General features: G+C 45.4%; 1 long non-coding RNA gene across 2 annotated transcripts in view; it reads left to right on the forward strand.

The window, feature by feature from the left end:
* The first annotated feature begins 637 nt into the window (after positions 1 to 637).
* Positions 638 to 19,034, forward strand: part of LOC114222345 (uncharacterized) — a 32,750-nt gene continuing 14,353 nt past the window's right edge. Inside the window, exons 1-4 of one of the 2 annotated variants that reach the window (XR_015766745.1) lie at positions 638 to 724; positions 2,318 to 2,380; positions 2,493 to 2,641; positions 4,812 to 4,954. This is a non-coding gene — a long non-coding RNA (uncharacterized LOC114222345). Of the gene's footprint in view, positions 725 to 2,317; positions 2,381 to 2,492; positions 2,642 to 4,811; positions 5,137 to 19,034 lie in introns of those variants that run through there. The other variant, XR_003611913.2, reaches the window with a different exon arrangement.

Consider the following 19,034-nt stretch of genomic DNA (forward strand, 5'->3'; position numbering starts at 1 on the left):
CATTCCTGGTTTGTGACACAACTCTCATCATTGCCCTGGAAATGCTATTGTCAGTGTATTTTTATGATAACCCAAGGAAACAATTTACATGTGCTCTAGTCCATTGAACACACCCATGCGTGTGCGTGAGCGTGCACACACGCACGCACACACACACACACCCAAAACACCACAGTTCTTGCTCATTCACTCTTTACTCAATAACCAAGAATAAATCAACTAATACTTACTTTCTAACCAAAATTATTTCTAACAGAACCAAAAGGGAATCTCTTTGTAATGAAAGGTTTTACTCATAATAGTGTTGAGCCCACAACATGATTTACCTACAAAATAGGCCTTTATAATTCTGATTCAGTGAATATAAAACCAATGAATCAGAGCTATAACAGAGTCTTTTCTAGCTGGTTTTAGGCCAGCTAAATCTAATAAAGATCATGAAGATAGAAAGCCAGCTTGAAGTAAGAACATTTTGTATTCTATTAATAGGTAATAAAATTAAATCTATGCAACTGCTGAATGAAAATTTTAGTTACTTGTTTAATACAACTTTAGGCCTACATAACTATCACTCCAAAAACAGCTTAATAGCACAGTATTTTGATTTTATTTTTTTTAACACTTTTAGTAATCTCTACATCCAAAATGGGGCTCAAACCTACAATCCTGAGATCAAGAGTCTCATGCTCCACCAGCTGAGCCAGCCGGGCGCCCCAATAGCACGGTATTTTTTTTTTATAATTTTTATTTTATTTGGGAGGGGCAGGGGGAGAGAGAATCTCAAGTGGACTCGGCACTGAGCACGGAGCCAGATGTGGGGCTCTATCCCATCACCCTGAGATCATGAGCTGAGCCAAAACCAAGAGTCTGACACTTAACCGACTGAGCCACCCAGGTGCCCCAGCACAGTATTTTTAAAAATAGGCTTTGATGAAATTTACGAAGTAGTAATCTTTACCCATTTGTCTCCAAACCGTCTTCTCAGCTCTTGTATCTACATTGAAATTTTTTTAAAATTTTATTTATTTGAGAGAGAGAGAGAGAGAGAGCAGGAGCACAAGCAGAGGGTGAGGCAGAGGAAGAGGGAGAAGCAGACTCCCCGCTGAGCAAGGAGCCCAAAGCGGGACTTGATCCCACAACCCTGGAATCATGACCTGAACTGAAAGCAGACGCTTAACCGAATGAGCCACCCAGGCGCCCCTACATTGAAATTTTTGTGCCAGAAGGGAGTTGAATGATATTTTAGATATACTATAAGAAGTATAAGTTATTTTTTTTTTTTTTAAGATTTATTAGAGAGCGCGTGCATACACACACATGCGGGGGTGGAGGGCGGGAGCAGCAGAGGGAGAGAGAATCCCAAGCAGACTCTGCACTGAGCACGGAGCCCAACTTGGGGCTGGATCCCACGACCTTGAGATCATGACCTGAACCAAAGCCAAGAATCAGACACTTAACCAACTGAGCCACCCAGGCGCCCCGATAAATGATTTTTTTTTTTTTAATCATTAGAGGACCAGGAATTCAACTTTAAAAAGCTAGGTCTATAATCTGCACTGAAAGGATTAATCTTCAAATATTTTAATCTTTTGATCTATAAACACATGAGCCAGTTTTTCCCATTTTTCAAAACTCAGACTTCTTTGAAGCATTTCCTCTTAGAAAAAAAAAATAGAAATGGGTTGCTGCGGCTGTTCAGGATTTCATCAGCAAGGAGATAGAGCTGATTCCTTTAGGGACCCTGTTTCAGAGCTGAAGGGTAGATGAAATCCTGGGAATTTAAGAAGCTTTATATGGACACTTGACTCCAAGGTAGCATAAACAAGAATGCTCAATAACACTTAACCAACTGAGCCACCCAGGTTAAAAGCAGAGGCCAAAATCACACAGTGATTTGTACAGGAGCAATAGACATTGTGAACTGCATCATAAAGAGATGCTAAGCAAAAATCTTATAAGTAAAAAAACCCAACAAAACAAAAAAAAACCTCAGAAATTTAGAAAAACTGCCCCCTATCCCAGATATTGATTGAGACTCCTCGTGAGCAGTGCATCTGCATACAAATGAGTAGAGAAAAAACAGCAGGAAATTTGCAGTATAAACTTACAGACTTCTGCTAACACAGTTTATAACAGGGCTCAAGTATTCAGGGTTGCTTCTAAGTTCAGAGTAACAGTCGCGTTCCAATTTGAGACTACAACCTGACCAAGGCATGAACCTTGGTAAAGGATTTGGGGAAATTCCACGAAACCTGAAGTCCAAGTAATTTCACTTATTCTTACACTCAAATTTTTCCATTTCATTTTGTTTTGGCAGTTGTGAAAAAACAGTAGACCGCTGGGATAGAGCCAGGAATGCTCCTTTCCAAGAACGAACCAGGTTTGATAAGAAAGACCACATGTTTTTCTGAAGATAGTTAGGAAAAGCCTTTTTAGGCCAAGCTCCAGCCCTTGTCACTGTTGAGGAATGTTCTTGCTCCTATCTCCCTCAGACGGCCATGCCCTGACCGCTCGCCCCCCTGGACATCCGATGAACGCACTCCTCGAAGCCGTGCTCATAGTGCTGGGGTTCTGGGGGCCCAGGATTCACCGAGCTGGGAACCACTTCTGGAGCTACAGCAGGGCTCTGAGAGCTCACAAGGTCTCCTGCATCCCTTTTTCTTTTTCTTTTTTTTTTTTAAAGATTTTATTTATTTGTTCATGAGAGACAGAGGGAGAGAGGCGGGGGGGGGGGTGGGTGCGTGGAGAGAGAAGCACAGGGAGAAGCAGGCTCCCAAGGAGCAGGGAGCCCGATGCGGGGCTCGGTCCCAGGACCCTGGGATCATGACCTGAGCCGAAGGCAGACGCTTAACCATCTGAGCCACCCAGGTGCCCCTGCATTCCTTTTTCTCCACTTGCTTCCTTTATTCAACATCTGCCTTGTGCCTCAGTTTCCCTCATTAGGACTGAAGACCTGCCCCCGCTACCTTTATTTATTCGACAGCTGCCTCGTGCCTCAGTTTCCCTCATTGGGCCTAAAGACCTGCCCCCGAGTGGAGGTTTAATTACCCTGTCTTGCTGTTTGCCCGCTCCATGGTTTTCTTCCCACCCTCCCACTGGCTGGGTCTCTGCTGGGGTGAGTCATCTGCTCAAGAGCCAGGATTCCTCCATGACTTTGGTCCACCATCTAGACAGTTATTCCCTGTTTATTCTGCCCCCTGAAGATACTGATAATTGCCTGAACCTGATCCCAGATTGCCTTCTCCACTGAACCCACCTGATGAGCTTTTCTAGAACCAGCCTCACCAAGTCAGTCCCACTGCCTCCTTCTCCCTACCAGCTGACCCTGCTGAAATGTCGATGATCGCAGGAATGAATGAGAGTTAAGAGCTTAGCCTATCTTAAACTGTCCCAGGTGCCTCACGTACTTACCTTTATTTACCCAGGCGCTGGGAGAGGTTAAGTGATTCATGCAAGGTCACCCATACAGTAAATAGCACAGCTAGAATTGCAACCTCGAACATTCCCGATGCCACGTGTATTTCTGTTCCCCATCCTAACGTGTAGGCTTTTTCTACACACCAAGCAATTGTCAGACACCAACTGGATGTCCCACAATCCAACTCAATTCTGACACAATCTACCTGGAAATAGCATCCTATCCCACAGGTTAAGGGCTCAGTCGTACGACAATGCTCTCCCTGCCCCTCCTCCTGCCACCTTCCGGTGACGACTGCAAGCAAGTACAGGTCGTCCCTTGTGCTTCTGACCAACTAATCATCTGTAGATTGGAGGTTCCAACTACCCCTCCTTGAGTTCCATTAATTTGCTAGAGCGGCTCACACAACTCAAATATTTTACTTACCAGATCGTTGGCTTATTACGTAACTCAGGAACAGTGGGATTGAAGAGATGCATAGGGCAAGGTAGAGAGAAAGGATGCAGAGTTCCCATGTCCTCTCTGAGCGCATCACTCCTCTCACAACCCCACCTGCTTAGCCGGAAGCTCTCTGAACCCCGTCCTTTGGGGTTTTTACGGAGGCTTCATTACTTAAGCCTGATTGATTACATCATTGGCCACTGGTGACTGACCTCAACCTCCAGCCCCTCTCCCCACCCCTTAGGTCAAGGGGGTGGGACTGAAAGTTCCAACCCTCTAATCTCTTGGTTGGTTTTGGCAACCAAACCCCATCCTTAGGTAGGGATCCAAAAGTTACCCAGTTAGCATAATAACAAGACACCTTTATGGATCTTACTGATTAGAAAATTCCAAGGGGTTGTGGAGCACTGTACTAGGATTGGGGTCAAAGACCAAATACGTATTTCTTATTGTGAATCACAGTATCACACCAGGTAAATACTCCTAAACATGGGCCAAGAGTTCCCAATATTCACTTTGCCTCCACATGGTTCCAGACACTCTACGTTTGTGGGGGGCCTCTCTCGGGGGCTGTGCAGAATCTCAGCTTCGCTGCCTCCCAGCACTGAATAGTAAGAACCGAAGGGTGCTCTGCCTCTCCCGTTTATGCTTCCCCTACCCCAGCGGGCTTCATTGCCAGTAGACAGGGCTTATTGGCGATGATCAAACTTTACACCTGAGCGTGTCATCCATCAGCTCTGAGGCCTGGGCAGGTTCCCTGGGATCTAGGAAAGCCCCCCTATCTTAGGGTTCTGCACACAGCTAGTCAATGGTAGCGCCAGGACTGACGTTTCATGGCTCTCAGGCCACCCCACCGAGGCTGGAAACAAGGAAAGTCACATTTCACCCAGGGCTTCTGATGGGAGACTGCTTGGACCTGTGACTTTTGCCTCTGTGTCTTCACCTCTGACAGGGAGCAGCAAATGAGGCCTGACTAAAAGGATGACAAATGCTGCTGAGAAGGAGCAAATTGTTCTGGAGGAATTGCTGCTACCACACATCTTTGGCAAGGACCAGGACTTTGTGAGTCTGTTAACCACTCTGGAAGCCAGAAAGGTATTTGTAGACGGATTCACATAGTGTGATCTAATTTATACCACAAGACCAAAGCCATCTTATAATAACACTTTAGCTGAGCATTTACTACACACCAGAGACGGCTCTAGGTAAGCATTTTTTTTTTAAGATTTTATTTGTTTATTTGACAGAGAGAGACACAGCGAGAGAGGGAACACAAGCAGGGGGAGCGGGAGAGGGAGAAGCAGACTCCCCCCCTGAGCAGGGAGCCCAATGCGGGGCTGGATCCCAGGACCCTGGGATCATGACCTGAGACAAAGGCAGATGCTTAACTGATTTAGCCGCCCGGGTGCCCTGGAGTGGAAGTTTTTGAAGACACCCAGAAAGACATAGGGATTTGAATTTTTTGTTCAGGGAGAAGAGCAAGAACCAGTTATCACAGACATCCATATTCCTAGGTTCAGTCAAGGCTTGCCTATCCACTGACAGGAGATCATGTGTGACCTTGATAACCTATGGTTAGCTTTTCATTTTTCACAGTTAGGAAACTGTTATCTAGCCCCATGTGGTTTCTGGGTCACTCTCAGAGTGCTATAAAGTCAGTTCAGTTCCTAGGTTCAAGTTCAGAGCAGATAAGGTGCACAGAAGCACAGAGAAGGAACCAAATAAAACTACCAACAAAATAGATGTTTGGCAATTTTCAAATCTTGTTGCGTAACTCCTTGCTTGGGAAGAAATGCTCAAAAATCAACAAAAGGAGGAAAAACAGGATGTTAAAAGGCACTTTTATTATGTTTTTATAAGTATACTGCCAGACTATTTCTGCCAAGAAATAACATGCCTCCTCCCTACAATCTACACAATTTGGGGTTTGCTGGGAATTTTGTGGGATTTTTTTGGAATAAAACCTAAGTTCCCACCGACTTCATTGTCAAAAAGAATGTCCCAGAAATGAACATGCATATGGGGAATGAGCCTCCTGGATGGAAACAGCGGCCCTGAAGCCCCCACTATTGAGTACAATGGAGCCTCTTCGTCGCACACACAGTGATGGCAGGTCTCCTGCTGAAGGTCTCTGTCCCATGGGCTGGGGATGCAGAATGACACCAAATCATGAAGATGGGGGAAAGGCCCGGACCTGGGAGCCAAACAAAGCTGGACTCCAATCCCAGACTCCCCAGCTCCTAGTGGCATGACTTCTCTGAGCCTCCATTTCCTCATCTGTGAAATGAGCACTAAAATACCAACAGCAGGATTGTCGTGAGGCTTCAGTGAGGTGTCGTTTGCACATTGCTCAGCACGGTGTCTGGAAGTATCAGCGTAAGCCCTGTCCCCTGGGAGAAGACCAGGTGGAGCCAATGGCTGTCAGGAGCAGAGAGGAAAGAAGCAAGACTGAGGGCCGAGCAGAGAGGTTGGGAGAGCCTGGAGGGTCCGGCAGAGAGAAAAAGGCAAAGTCCTGGGCCCCACCCAGACCTACCAACTTGCCCATTCTGAGGATGAGGCCCCCAGGCTGTGTCCTAACAAGTCTTCCAGGTGATTCTGGTGCTTACCGGCAACATTTGAAAACCGTTGGTCTTGGCCTGTAGTGGAGTGAAGTGGACTGAGAAAACCTCAGGAGAAAAGCTAAACTCCTCACCCAGATTAGCAAAGTATTCCCCAGGCTGAGGGATGAAGGGAAACAGCAGGGAGGTAGGTGATGAGAGAGAGAGAGAGGTGGGGTGGGCCACCAGGAGAAAACTGAATCTGAGTAAGCCCTATACTTTGCCTGGGCCAAGGGGCTATGCTACTTGCCTTCCGGCAGGTGTCTGGTGACAAGTTATACTCGACAGCAACCAGGCTTTCTCCATTGCCTGCCTGACGGGCAGGAGAAATTGTTGGGTTTCTGTCCTCCCTGTACCATATGCATAATCCCTCCTTGCAATATTCTTGAATGTCCATCAGCCTTTGAGGAGGGCGTGGGGCCCTGGACGGCTAGCGGCAGGAGAGGGAGTGGAGGGAGAGTAAGCCCCACACTTGATCTCGAATGCCGCTGAGCAGAACCAGCACAAGATTTCTCCTGAGCAAGAGCAAGGATAAACCCCAGTTACAATCACGACTTGGGTTGGACACCCATTGGCATTGAGTATCCATTTCCACCTCTTCCTGGGGTGCCTTTCTGTGTTTCAGAGGCTGGAAAGCCTAAAACTACATGTCCCAGACTTCTTTGTAGTTGTGGATGTGCAACTTACTGACTGGGCAAGTTTCAGAAGAGAGAAGTAGGCGGAGGCCCTCAGCCATCTTTGCTTGGCTTGTTGGCCAAGTTTCTTGCCCACGGGTACGACTTAGAGGCACGGGTCTCCTAATCCCCTTTTCTAGTTGGAGGCTCACCTGTTTCTCACATGGCTCTCTCACCAGCTATGCTCTCCCTAAGCTGCCGCACTGAGGCCTCGACTCCTGCTCCTGTCCTTGGTTGGCTGTCTCTTAGCCTCCTTTTGGTGAGGTCAGAGCAACATCTCCCTTCTGCTCCAAGTGTCCCTCCCGAAGACAGAGAAATACAGGCCTGTATTAGTCAGGTTCTCCAGGAAAACAGAACTAATAGGAAGCATATATACAAAGAGATTTCTTTTCAGGAATGCGCTCATGCCATTGTGGAGGCTTGTGGCAAATCCAAAATCTGAAGGGAGCAGCCGGCAGGCTGGAGACTCAGGAAACAGTTGCAGTTCGAGGGTAGAGGCTCTGCCAGCAAGCCAGGAAGAGCCAGTGTTGCAGATGAAGTCTGAAGGCAGTCTGCTGGCAGAATTCCCTCTTGCTCAGAGGAGGGTCAGCCTTTTGTTCTATTCAGGCCTTCGACTGCTTAGATGAGGCCCACCCACATTATGGAAGGCAATTGGTTTTCTTTTTAAATTTTATTATGTTATGTTAGTCACCATACAATACATCATAATCGGCTTTCTTCAAAGACCACTGATTTAATGGAAATCTCATCCAAAAACACGCTCACAGAAACAACCAGAAAAAATTTAATCAACTCTCTAGGCACGGTGGCCAGCCAGTCTGACACATAAAGTTAACCACCACAGAGCCTTGTTACTAAGTGATGGGAGAATTGTCTTATGTTCCTGTGCTCTAACTTCATCCTGCCTCCAGGGCAGTCAGCTCACTACAGGTGCCCCCCAGCCCCCATGTCCTCCTGATCTTGTATGGTTTCCCCTGGGGGTCAGGGATGTGGGAGTCAAGTGGAAGAGGGGTGCTGGGCTGGAAGTTAGAGAAATGTTGGGCTCAAAATGGGCACTTCTCATGAATTCCCAGTCTGTATGTCTAAGCCAAGCCAGAGAACTCTCTTTCCCCTTGGGACTCCTTCCATAGCCACATTCCACCTCCAGGTCAGGGGAAGACATTTTTCCATCCTTCACCGACATCTTGCCCTGGAGCCGAGGTCTAGCCAACCACTGTCTCTTTGAAGCACTGAATCTCCAGCTGGTCAGCCCCACTGGCTTCCAGCATGCATCCAGAACTTCCTGAATCCATCTGTGTGGTTGAGTTGAGCCATGGTGACATCAGTCATGTTATTGTTGATCAAAACAAGGGTAAACTGTAACCAAGGCCTTTGTGGTTTTTGACTTAACTGTTGCTCACCAGCTGTGACACACAACTATGAAAAGGCCCCAAATAGAAACTGTGTATACAATAAGGATAGATAGAGTAAGAGACCAGACTTCTCCTCTAGTGACTGAAGGTAGTTTGTCTCCTTCACTGGAACAAGTTCAAGTACACTCCCAACTCAGTGTTGCCTGTGCATTTTCTGTTTTCTTTTAAAAATAGCAGCTTTTGGGCACCTGGGTGGCTCAGTCGGTTAAGCATCTGCCTTCGGCTCAGGTCACGATTCCAGGGTCCTGGGATCGAGTCCTGCATTGGGCTCCTTGCTCAGCAGGGAGCCTGCTTCTTCCTCTACCTGCCGCTCCCCCTGCTTGTGCTTGCTCGCTCTCTCGCCTACAAATAAATAAAAATCTTTTTAAAAAAAATTAGCAGCTTTACTGGGACGCCTGGGTGGCTCAGTCAGTTAAGTGTCTGACTGTTGATTTCGGCTCAGGTCATGCTCTCAGGGTCATAAGATCAACACCCGCATTGGGCTCCACACTCAGCACAGAGTCTGCTTCTCCCTCTCCCTCTGGTCCTCAACCCGCTCTTTCTCTCTCTCTCAAATAAGTAAGTAAATAAATAAAATCCTTTAAAAAATTAGCAGCTTTACTGAGATACAATCCACGTTCTATACAATTCAGCCATTTAAAATGTATGACTCAAGGGTGGCTCAGTCATTAAGCATCTGCCTTCGGCTCAGGTCATGATCCCAGGGTCCTGGGATCGAGCCCCGCATCAGGCTCCCTGCTCAGCGGGAAGCCTGCTTCTCCCTCTCCCACTCCCCCTGCTTGTGTTCCCTCTCTCTCTGTGTCTCTGTCAAATAAATAAAATCTTAAAAAAAAAAAAAATGTATGACTCAAAAAAAGTTATAATTAAATAAAATCTTTAAACAATAATAAAAAATAAAATGTATGACTCCATGGTTTTTAGCATATTCACAGAGTTGTGCAACCTTCACCACAATCTTATTTATTTATTTTAAAGATTTTATTTATTTATTTGACAGAGAGAGACCGCGAGAGAGGGAACAACTGAGCCACCCAGGCGCCCCAAACCACAAACAGTTTTAGAGCATTTTATCACTCCCAAGAGAAACACCATACCCATAAAAAGCCATTCTGATCCCCCCGACCCCAAATTCCCCAGACCCTAGACAATCACTAATTTCCTTTCTGTCTCTACTTTCTGTCTCCTGTCCAGATGTACCTATTCTGCACATTTCATATAAGTGGAGTCATAGAATATGTGCTTCTGACTCATTTCTATAAAGGTAAAATAAGCTTAGATGTTGTCATGACAACAAGATACCCAGACCAAGCGTTCCCTTCCCAAGGATACTCGTCACATTGCTCAGCTTAGCGGAACAGGCAAAAAAGCATCGATGTGGTAGGAAAGCCCGAAATCCTAGATCTCTAGCAACACTCAGCGAGCGTGTAGAAATCCTGGATTCCGTGTAAAGTTGACTTATAATTCAAAGAGGGCCCGAGAGGCCTTTAGTGGATGAGGCACAATGGCCCATTGAACCGTTCTGTCTGGAAGGCCAGGTGGCAAATTTCCTGGAGTCAGCTGCACCTTGAAGATCTGTCTCGTGGGAAATTAACTCCCTCACCTCCTGCAGTTCTCTTCCCAGGGGGGATTCAGTAAGCATCAAACAGGCATTTTATTTGATTTCTGTATCTTGACTGAATAAGCGCTAGGTACAGAGGGTATAATACCACCTGTGCACTTTGAGGAGATCACAGCATCAGAGCCTAACCCCAGGACCAAGGGTCCCGATCTTGCTGTCTTGCAATATTGTGCATTTGGCACGTTATAAGACAGAAAATGCCAAGAATGAAAGTCAGTGCTTTGAGGAACACCTGGGTGGCTCAGTCGTTAAGCGTCTGCCTTTGGCTCAGGTCATGATCCCAGAGTCCTGGGATCGAGCCCCGCATCGGGCTCCCTGCTCAGCGGGGAGGCTGCTTCTCCCTCTCCCACTCCCTCTGCTTGTGCTTGTGCTTTCTGACAAATAAATTTAAAACTCTTAAAAAGAAAAAAAAAGAAAGTCAGTGCTTTGAAATGGTGCTACAAGCTAGTTATTTAAAACAAAGAGAAAATGAATTAGCCAGCTCTCAGACTCTGTCTGGGCCTTGGGGTATGGTTCTGCTTTCCAGAGTTTAAGAATTATTAAATGTTGCTTAAAAAGAAATGTACATAAGCGCTTAAGGATGCTTTGGCCAATTGACGAGGTGAATCAAGGAGCTGCATTAACGACAGAGCTCACTGCAGACGGTGGTGTAGAGGTTACAGAAGGCTGGCCCCCTGGGAAAAGGTACTCCCTGATGAGTGGACTGGAGCTGGAAGGGAAAGGGGGATGGAGTTTGCCTAACAGCCATGACTGAGGTGAGAGAAGAGAGGAGGAGTGTGGAGAGTGGCCTTGGCAGTGGCTTTTTCCAAGTACTGCTTGGAAGTCAGATTCTCTCTCAGTAATGCAGTCCAGGGACGCCTCAACTTTGTAGAAAAGTTTTGGGGACAAAACACCATGGCTGCTCCCTTCTCTTTCCTGCAGATTTATACCAAGTGCAGGTTGTTTCACAGACCCCGGAGAAAGTGCCAGATTGCTTTCTCTGATAGCTCACGCTTGGTCAAAGAGGGCTGCAGAGAACCAGCCACTCAGTCCAGCTAGGCAATCAAACTGGCGGACTAATACAGATTCCCAGAAAGGAACCATTTGGAGCGTGGCCAGTCCTATTTGGCTGCTTTAAATTGTTTTATAATCTCTTGTGATTGCCTTATCTCCCTATCTGCATTTTAATTCTAAAGGTAGGGAATGTGAATTTGCCTCTTACGCTGTCATTCCATGTGCCTGGCACCCAGCGGACGACAAGGTGCTCAATCGTTTTGGACTGGTGGCTTAAAGCAGGGAAGCCACACACAAGCGGGCAATGGCAAGACGTGGGGGAGGCAAAAATGTCAACAAATTGAAATAATCAGCTTGCAATTATCAACAGTTCACTGTAGAACCTTGAAACTCATTCCAAGACCTAAAAGTGTTTTGGAAATTAATTCCGTGAAATGCATTGCACATTTTAGTGAACCAAAGCAAAGTCACAGTTTTATTTTTATTTATTTTTTTAAAGATTTATTTATCTTAGAAAGAGAGAAAGAGTGTGCGAGCACGTGTGGGGGAGGAGCAGAGGGAACAGGAGAGAGAGACTCCTCAAGCAGACTCCAGGCTGAGTGCGGAGCCCGACGCCAGGCTCAGTCCCAGGACCTGAGATGAAATCAGGAGTGGACTGCTGAACTGACTGAGCCACCCAGGTGCCCCCCAAGTCACAGTTCTAGAAAGGAATTTATGTTCTAATAAACCATGTGTGTAATTCCTTGAAAAGGTCTAGAAAATCTTCTTTCTCTTGAGTGGGTGCAAAGGTTTTAAATGAAGATGAAGGACTGGGAATGAAAATCCTAAAGGCCTTGTGTTGAAGAAGAATTTTCTCATTCTGGAAAGAAAAGAAAAATCCCCAAACTTCATGCTGCTTTCCAAAGTCTTCAGCCAAAGAAAATAATGCAAGTATAAGTTGGATTAACTCAGATGAGTACAAAATAGTGACTATGTCCAGATATGGGCGATTATGATAAGAGGAAGAATTAGTATTTGCCCTGGAGAGAAGGCTGGGTGCTTGGACCCAGAGTCAGGAGGTGTGTTGGCCATCAGTCCTCGAACTTGAAAAGCAAAAGAAATGCAAGATAAATCTAAAACCAAAACCAGAAAGTAGAAATTGGGGCATGGAGGTGGGGGGCTGATGGGTGAAATAGGTGAAGGGGATGAAGAATACACTTACTATGATGAGCACTGAGACATGTATAGAATTGTTAAACCACTATATTGTACACCTGAAACTAATAGAACACTGTGTGTTCACTATACTAGAATTAAAATTAAAAACATAATGAAAAAAATTAATTAAAAAAATAAATTGGGGCATGGAAATAGTGACCTTATGAAATTTAATGCTTAAGTTGCTCCTTTCCCATATGTGGGTGCCCCTACTGGCCTGGCATTTTTCAGCCAGTGGGTTCAACAAGGAGCCTTAAGAAAATGACCAGAAATTATTAAAATAGTCAGATGTAGGGGCACTGGGTGGCTCAGTCGGTTAAGTATCTGACTCTTCTTTTGGATAGAGAGCACAAGCAGGGGGAGCGGCAGGCACAGGGAGAAGCAGGCTCCCCGTGGAGCAGGGGGTCCGATGTGGGGCTCGATCCCAGAACCTGGGATCATGACCTGAGCCGAAGGCAGATGCCCGACCGACTGAGCCACCCAGGCGCCCCTAAGTGTCTGACTCTTGATTTTGGCTCAGGTCATGATCTCAGGGTTGTGAGATCATCGGGCTCCATGCTCAGGGGGGAGTCTGCTTGAGATTCTCTCTCTCCCTCTGCCCCCCACCAGCTTTCTCTCTCTCTAATAAATAAATCTTTTTTAAAAAATAAAAAATAAGGGGCACCTGGGTGGGTCAGTGGTTAAGCGTCTGCCTTCGGCTCAGGTCATTGTCCCAGGGTCCTGGGATCGAGCCCCGCGTTGGGCTCCCTGCTCCGTGGGAAGCCTGCGTCTCCCTCCCCCACTCCCCCTGCTTGTGTTCCCTCTCTCACTGTGTCTCTCTCTTGTCAAATAAATAAATAAAATCTTAAAATAAATAAACAAACAAATAAATAAATAATAAAAAATAAAATAGTCAGATGCCAGGGCCCAGCTTGGCCCTATTGAATCTGGGGCAAAGTTTCTGATATTAAGTATTTTTATTATTTATTTATTTTTAAAATTTATTTTAGAGATAGAGAGTGAAGGCAGGAACAGAGGGAGAGGGACAAGCAGACTCTGGGCTGAGCGCAGAGACTGACACAGGGCTTGATCCCAGGACCCCAAGATCATGACCTGAGCGGAAGTCAAAAGGTCGACAGTCACCTGACTGAGTCACCCAGGTGCTCCTGATATTGAATATTTTTTAAAAAGCAGGTGATTCTGATGCTCTTGGGTCTGTGAGCCACATCTTGAAGACACTCTGAAGTAGACCACTACTATGGACTGATTGTGTCCCCCCCAAGTCTTTTTGTTTTTGTTTGTTTGTTGTTTTTGTTTTTTTTTTTAGAGAGAGGGTGAGCGCCTGCATGCGTGCATGAACAGGCAGTGGGGAGGGCTAGGTTGGGGCAGAGGGAGAGAGAGAGAATCTATTTTTTAAAAGATTTTATTTATTTATTAGACAGAGAGAGAGAGTGGGAGCAGAGAGGGGCAGAGGGAGAGGGAGAAAGAATCTGAAGCAGACTCTGCACTGACCACAGAGCCTGACGTGGGGCTCTATCTCACGACCCTGAGATCATGACCTGAGCCAAAACTAAGACTCTGACGCTTCACCGACTGAGCCATCCAGGGGCACCCCTCTCCAAATTCTAATGTGGAGGCCCTAACCCCCATTGTGATAATATTTGGAGATAGCGCCTTTAGGAGATGATTAGGTTTAGCTGAGACCCCGAGGAAAGGACCCTCATGATGGGATTAGAGAAGAGACACTGAGGCACTCTCTCTCCTCAAGTGGGGACACAGCTGAAGGCTGTTATCTGTGAGCAAGCAAGAGGGCTGTCATCAGGAACTGAAACAGCTGGCCCCTTGATCTTGGGCTTCCCAGCCAGTCTGTGATATTTTGTTACGGTGGCCTGAGCTAAGACAACCATGAAGCAGATAACACAAAGCTGACCACCCCTCTGTAATGTTAGGAAGGCTGCAGCCACTTTCAAATAATTTGAGGTCATATTTTCTACGTAAGTTCAAACCTATACTGTGCTAGGTTCTGGGAGACTTGGGTGGAGATGCTGAGTAAAGCTCTCAGTCATTGTTGGGTGGGAGTGGATTCTACGAAGATACACTCTTGCCTGAAACTGTCCTAGACAGGCAGCCTACTACTTTCTGTGGCACAGAGCATTTTCTTCTCCTTATACTTCATTTGTGTACATACTTTGTCACTAGACTATAAGCTTTAAGGAGACAGTGTCGTGACTGACCCATTTCTGTAGCCTCAGAGTTTAGCTTAGTGTCTGGCACACAATAAGAGCTCAATAAATGTTGAATAAAATGCTTATTAAGTGAATTATACCTTCAAATATTTTGAAGAATAAAGTTTGCTGCTCAAGAACAAAACACTCTTGGGGTGCCCGGCTGGCCCATTCTAGTAGAGCATGTGACTCTTGACCTTGGGGTTGTGAGTTTGAGCCCCACATTGGGTGTAGAGATTACTTAAAAATAAAATCTTTTTAAAAAACACCCTTTTTATTATGGACATTTTCAAACATATGAAATTAGAGAAAATAGTAAAATAAGGTCCCATGCACTCATCTCCCAGCCCAGGGCCAATCCTGTTTCATCTAGAACCCTCTACTTCCTACCTCCCTTCCCCCCACTCCCACAACACTCATGATTATTTTGGCAAAAACCCCGTATGTTACATCATTTCCATTTCCTTCAGCATCTATCTCTTTGAGATAAAGACCTTTAAAACAAAACAAAACATAACCACAGTAACATCAAACTTAAAAAGATTGACCATAATTTTCATAGCATCAAATGTTCAGTTAGTATACAAGTTTTCCTAATTGTATCATGAATAATATTTTTGTTTCAGTCTGTCTGCCATCAGGATCCAAACAAAGCCCACATGTCAAATTTGTATGACTGATCTGTTTCTCAAGTCTCTTAACCTACAAATTCCCCTTCTCTTTCTCTCTTCTTGCAACTTTTTTTGTTGAAAAAGCAGGATCATTTGTCCAGATCAGAGATTTCCACATTCTGGACTTTTCTGATTGTATTTCTGTGGCGTCATGTTCCTCTACATGTTCCTTTTTTTTTTTTAAGATTTATTTATTTAAGAGAGAGAGAGCATGAGAGCGCAAGCAGGGGGAGGGGCTGAGGGAGAGGGAGAGAGAATCTTCAAGCATACTCCCTGCTGAGCGTGGAGCCTGACATGGGGCTCGAACTCACGACCCTGGGATCATGACCTGAACTGAAACCAAGAGTTGGATTCCTAACCAACTGAGCCACCCAGGTGCCCCCCTACATGTTCCTTAATCCTGAACACTGGTCAGGTGCGTCTGGGTGGCTCAGTCAGTTAAACCTCTGCCTTTAGGATCCTGGGATCAAGCCCCACATCAGACTCCCCACTCAGCAGGGAGTCTGCTTCTCCCTCTCTCTCTGCCCCTCCACCTGTTTGTGCGCTCTTGCTCTCGTTCTCTCTCTCTCTCTCAAATAAATAAAATCTTTAAAAAAAAAAATCCTGCAAACCGGTCAGTGGAATTATACCCAGAGTCTTGGTAAAATCCAGCCCCACCCCCCTTTATTGGGGATGGGAGGTACAAAATGTTTCTCTTCTGCTTAGTATGGTTGCATAACAAATTATCCCCAGACTCAGCAGCTTAAACAAATTTTAAATTTGGTCATGATTTTACAGGTCAGGAATGTGGAAAGGGAAACAGGTATGGCTTATCTCTGCTTCATGGTATCTGGGGCCCTAGCTAGGAGTAAAATTCAAATTACCCCCCCCTCCACACACACACCCTAATACCAGTATTACTACTACAACATAGAATATAGTTTTAAGTTTCTTTAGAGTTTATTATGGCTGAACGTGTCCCCCCCCCATTAATATATTGAAGTACTTCAGAATGTGACCATATTTCAAGGTATTAAGGTTAAATGAGGTCGTTAAGGTGGGCCCTCATCCTGTATACTGGTGTGGTTAGGGAGAGGAGATTAAGACGCGGACATGTACAGAGGGAGACCACGTGAAGACATGGGGAGAAGACAGCCATCTACAAGCCAGGGAGGGAGGTCTCAGAAGAAACCAGCACTGCCGGCTTCTTGATCTTAGACTTCTAGCTTCCACAACTGTGAGGCAATAAATTTCTGTTTTATCAGCCACCCGGTTTGTGGTACTTTGTTATAGCAGCCCTAGCAAACCAATACACAGTTCTTTTTTATCTTCAGGATATATCATAGTAGGGATATAGTCAGCTCACTAGAATTTAAAATTATTAGAAATAATTTCTCTGGGGGTGCCTGGCTGGGTCCAGTCAGTGGAGCATGCAACCCTAGATCTTGGGTTGTGAGTTCAGACCCCACATGGGGTGGAGAGATTATTTGAAAATAAAATCTTTGAAAAAAAAAAAGAATTCCTCTCTGTATAGTTAAGTCACTAATTCAATACACAATTAGATTCATTTGTTTCATTTGCTTTCAATTTTTAAGAATTTTTAAAAAAATTTATTTAAGCAATCTCTACACCATCATGGGGCCCAAGATCAAGAGCCACATGCTCTACTGACTGAGCTAACCAGGTGTCCCAGGAACTTCTTTTTTTAACCCATGTCTATTAAATTGTGTTTTATAATTGTTTAAATTATGTACATGGTTCCAGAGTCAAATCTACAAAACAAAGAGCATTGAGAGCAGTCAAGTCTAGCTTCTCTCTCCCCTTCACTCTATCCCCCCACCTCCTTATGGATAACCGTTTTAACTAGTGTTTGGTTTTTCTTTCCATTAAAAAAAGAGGCAGGGGCGCCTGGGTGGCTCAGTCGTTAAGCGGCTGCCTTCGGCTCAGGTCATGATCCCAGGGTCCTGGAATCGAGCCCCACGTCGGGCTCCCTGCTCCGCAGGAAGCCTGCTTCTCCCTCTCCCACTCCCCCTGCTTGTGTTCCCTCTCTCACTGTCTCTCTCTCTCTGTCAAATAAATAAATAAAATCTTTTAAAAAAATTAAAAAGGGGGCAAATACATATAAGTAGTTGTATTTTCTCTTCTTGGGTAATACTAGCATACTCCACACACACTGTTCCATACCCTTTTTTTCACAAGACGACACACAACAGGGATCATATTAATATACAAAGTCACTTCTCTTACTTTTCACAACTGGACGATACACAATTACGTAGGTCCCCCTGTGGATGGACTTGTGTCCAGTCTTTTGCTATTATATAAAGTGTGTGTTAGCTTCTTTGGGTGTCTGAGACGTTAGAATGAAATTTCATTAAATCTTCCAGGGTCCTACATCCATCCCTGTCTCAAAGTGGACTATTCCTACAGTTGACCCTCCTTGCCAAGATATTACATTTCCACTCTTTCTTATCTCACTTTGCATAGGAAATCTTTAGCACGTGTAACTCAAGCTCCCACATTCAAAATAATATCCACTGGGCTTTCGAAGGAAAAAAAAATCAGGAATCTATAGTTCTCTGGATTACCTCCTTCTCCCTCCCTCCTCCTTTAAGCAAGACCAAAATCAGGGATTGTGCAAATGCTTCTGGTTCAGCATGCCTTAGATGTAGAAAGAAAGTCAGACTGCATTCTCTTAGGCACTATCTCCCCGTGGCTGGTGTGCAGAGCAACCTGATCCATTCACTTACTTATTCAGCAAATATTTATTAAATGTGTGCTATGTGCCACCCACCACGGTGAGGGGCTAACAACAAAGCAGTGAGTAAAACAGCCTCAGTATCTACCCTTCTGGGGCTCAGACAGTGACTCTTAGATCCTGTGACTCGCTCAAGCCATCTTGGTCCCCGCATAAAATAGCACTTCATTTTCCTTTCCCAAGGAGCTCACAGCCTCCAGATTGTCATCATCTTCCACAGGTGAACACGGAATCGAGTTTTTCCTCAGTGTAGGGAAAGTGATGGGGGAAAGCCCAAAGGGTTTGGCAGTGCTCCGAGGGCTTCCCCATCAGGTGTCTGGATTGTGGATCCCACAGAAGCAATTGCTCTAATTCTAATGGATAGTAGCCAGCCTTTCCTTCACATGCCGCTTCAAAATCAATCATGTCTCTGTCTTAACTTGGCACTGATTTTGCGCTGGACTCACCAGTCCTTTTTTTTTTATTTTTATTTTTTTAAGATTTTATTTATCTGACACAGAGAGAGAGACAGCTAGAGAGGGAACACAAGCAGGGGGAGCGGGAGAGGGAGAAGCAGGCTCCTGGCCGAGCAGGAAGCCTGATGCGGGCTCCATCCCATGACCCTGGGATCAGGACCTGAGCCAAAGGCAGACGCTTAAGGACTGAGCCACCCAGGCGCCCCTCGCCAGTCCTTTTTATAACAGCAACTGTCACCATTCATTGAACACTTACTATGTTTCAGGTATTGTGCTAAAGTCCTTTACACTGAAGTCATGTAGTCTTACAAGTATTATTACACAGGAGGACACCGACTTAGGGAGAGTAACATGCCTGATGTCACACATCTAATAAGGGGAGACACAGAGAAGTCACACTGGTGAAGGTAAAGCAGTCTCGGGTATGACCAACAGGCAACAGCCAGAATAATAATAGTAAGAGCTAACTTTTATTGAGCCCTTACTATTGTACCAAGTACTAGTGCTTACTTATTAAGGTCGAAAAAATGTCTTCCTCGGCTCTGATGTTCCCTTCCGCACAGAGGAAACTCTTCTAGCCCGAGATTTCTGGCATCTCTCTAGTCCTTGACTCACTC

The sequence above is a fragment of the Eumetopias jubatus genome, unplaced genomic scaffold, assembly GCF_037043125.1.
Source record: "Eumetopias jubatus isolate StellerSeaLion01/CBP00866 unplaced genomic scaffold, mEumJub1_p1.0 scaffold_14, whole genome shotgun sequence".
NCBI classification, from domain to species: domain Eukaryota; kingdom Metazoa; phylum Chordata; class Mammalia; order Carnivora; family Otariidae; genus Eumetopias; species Eumetopias jubatus.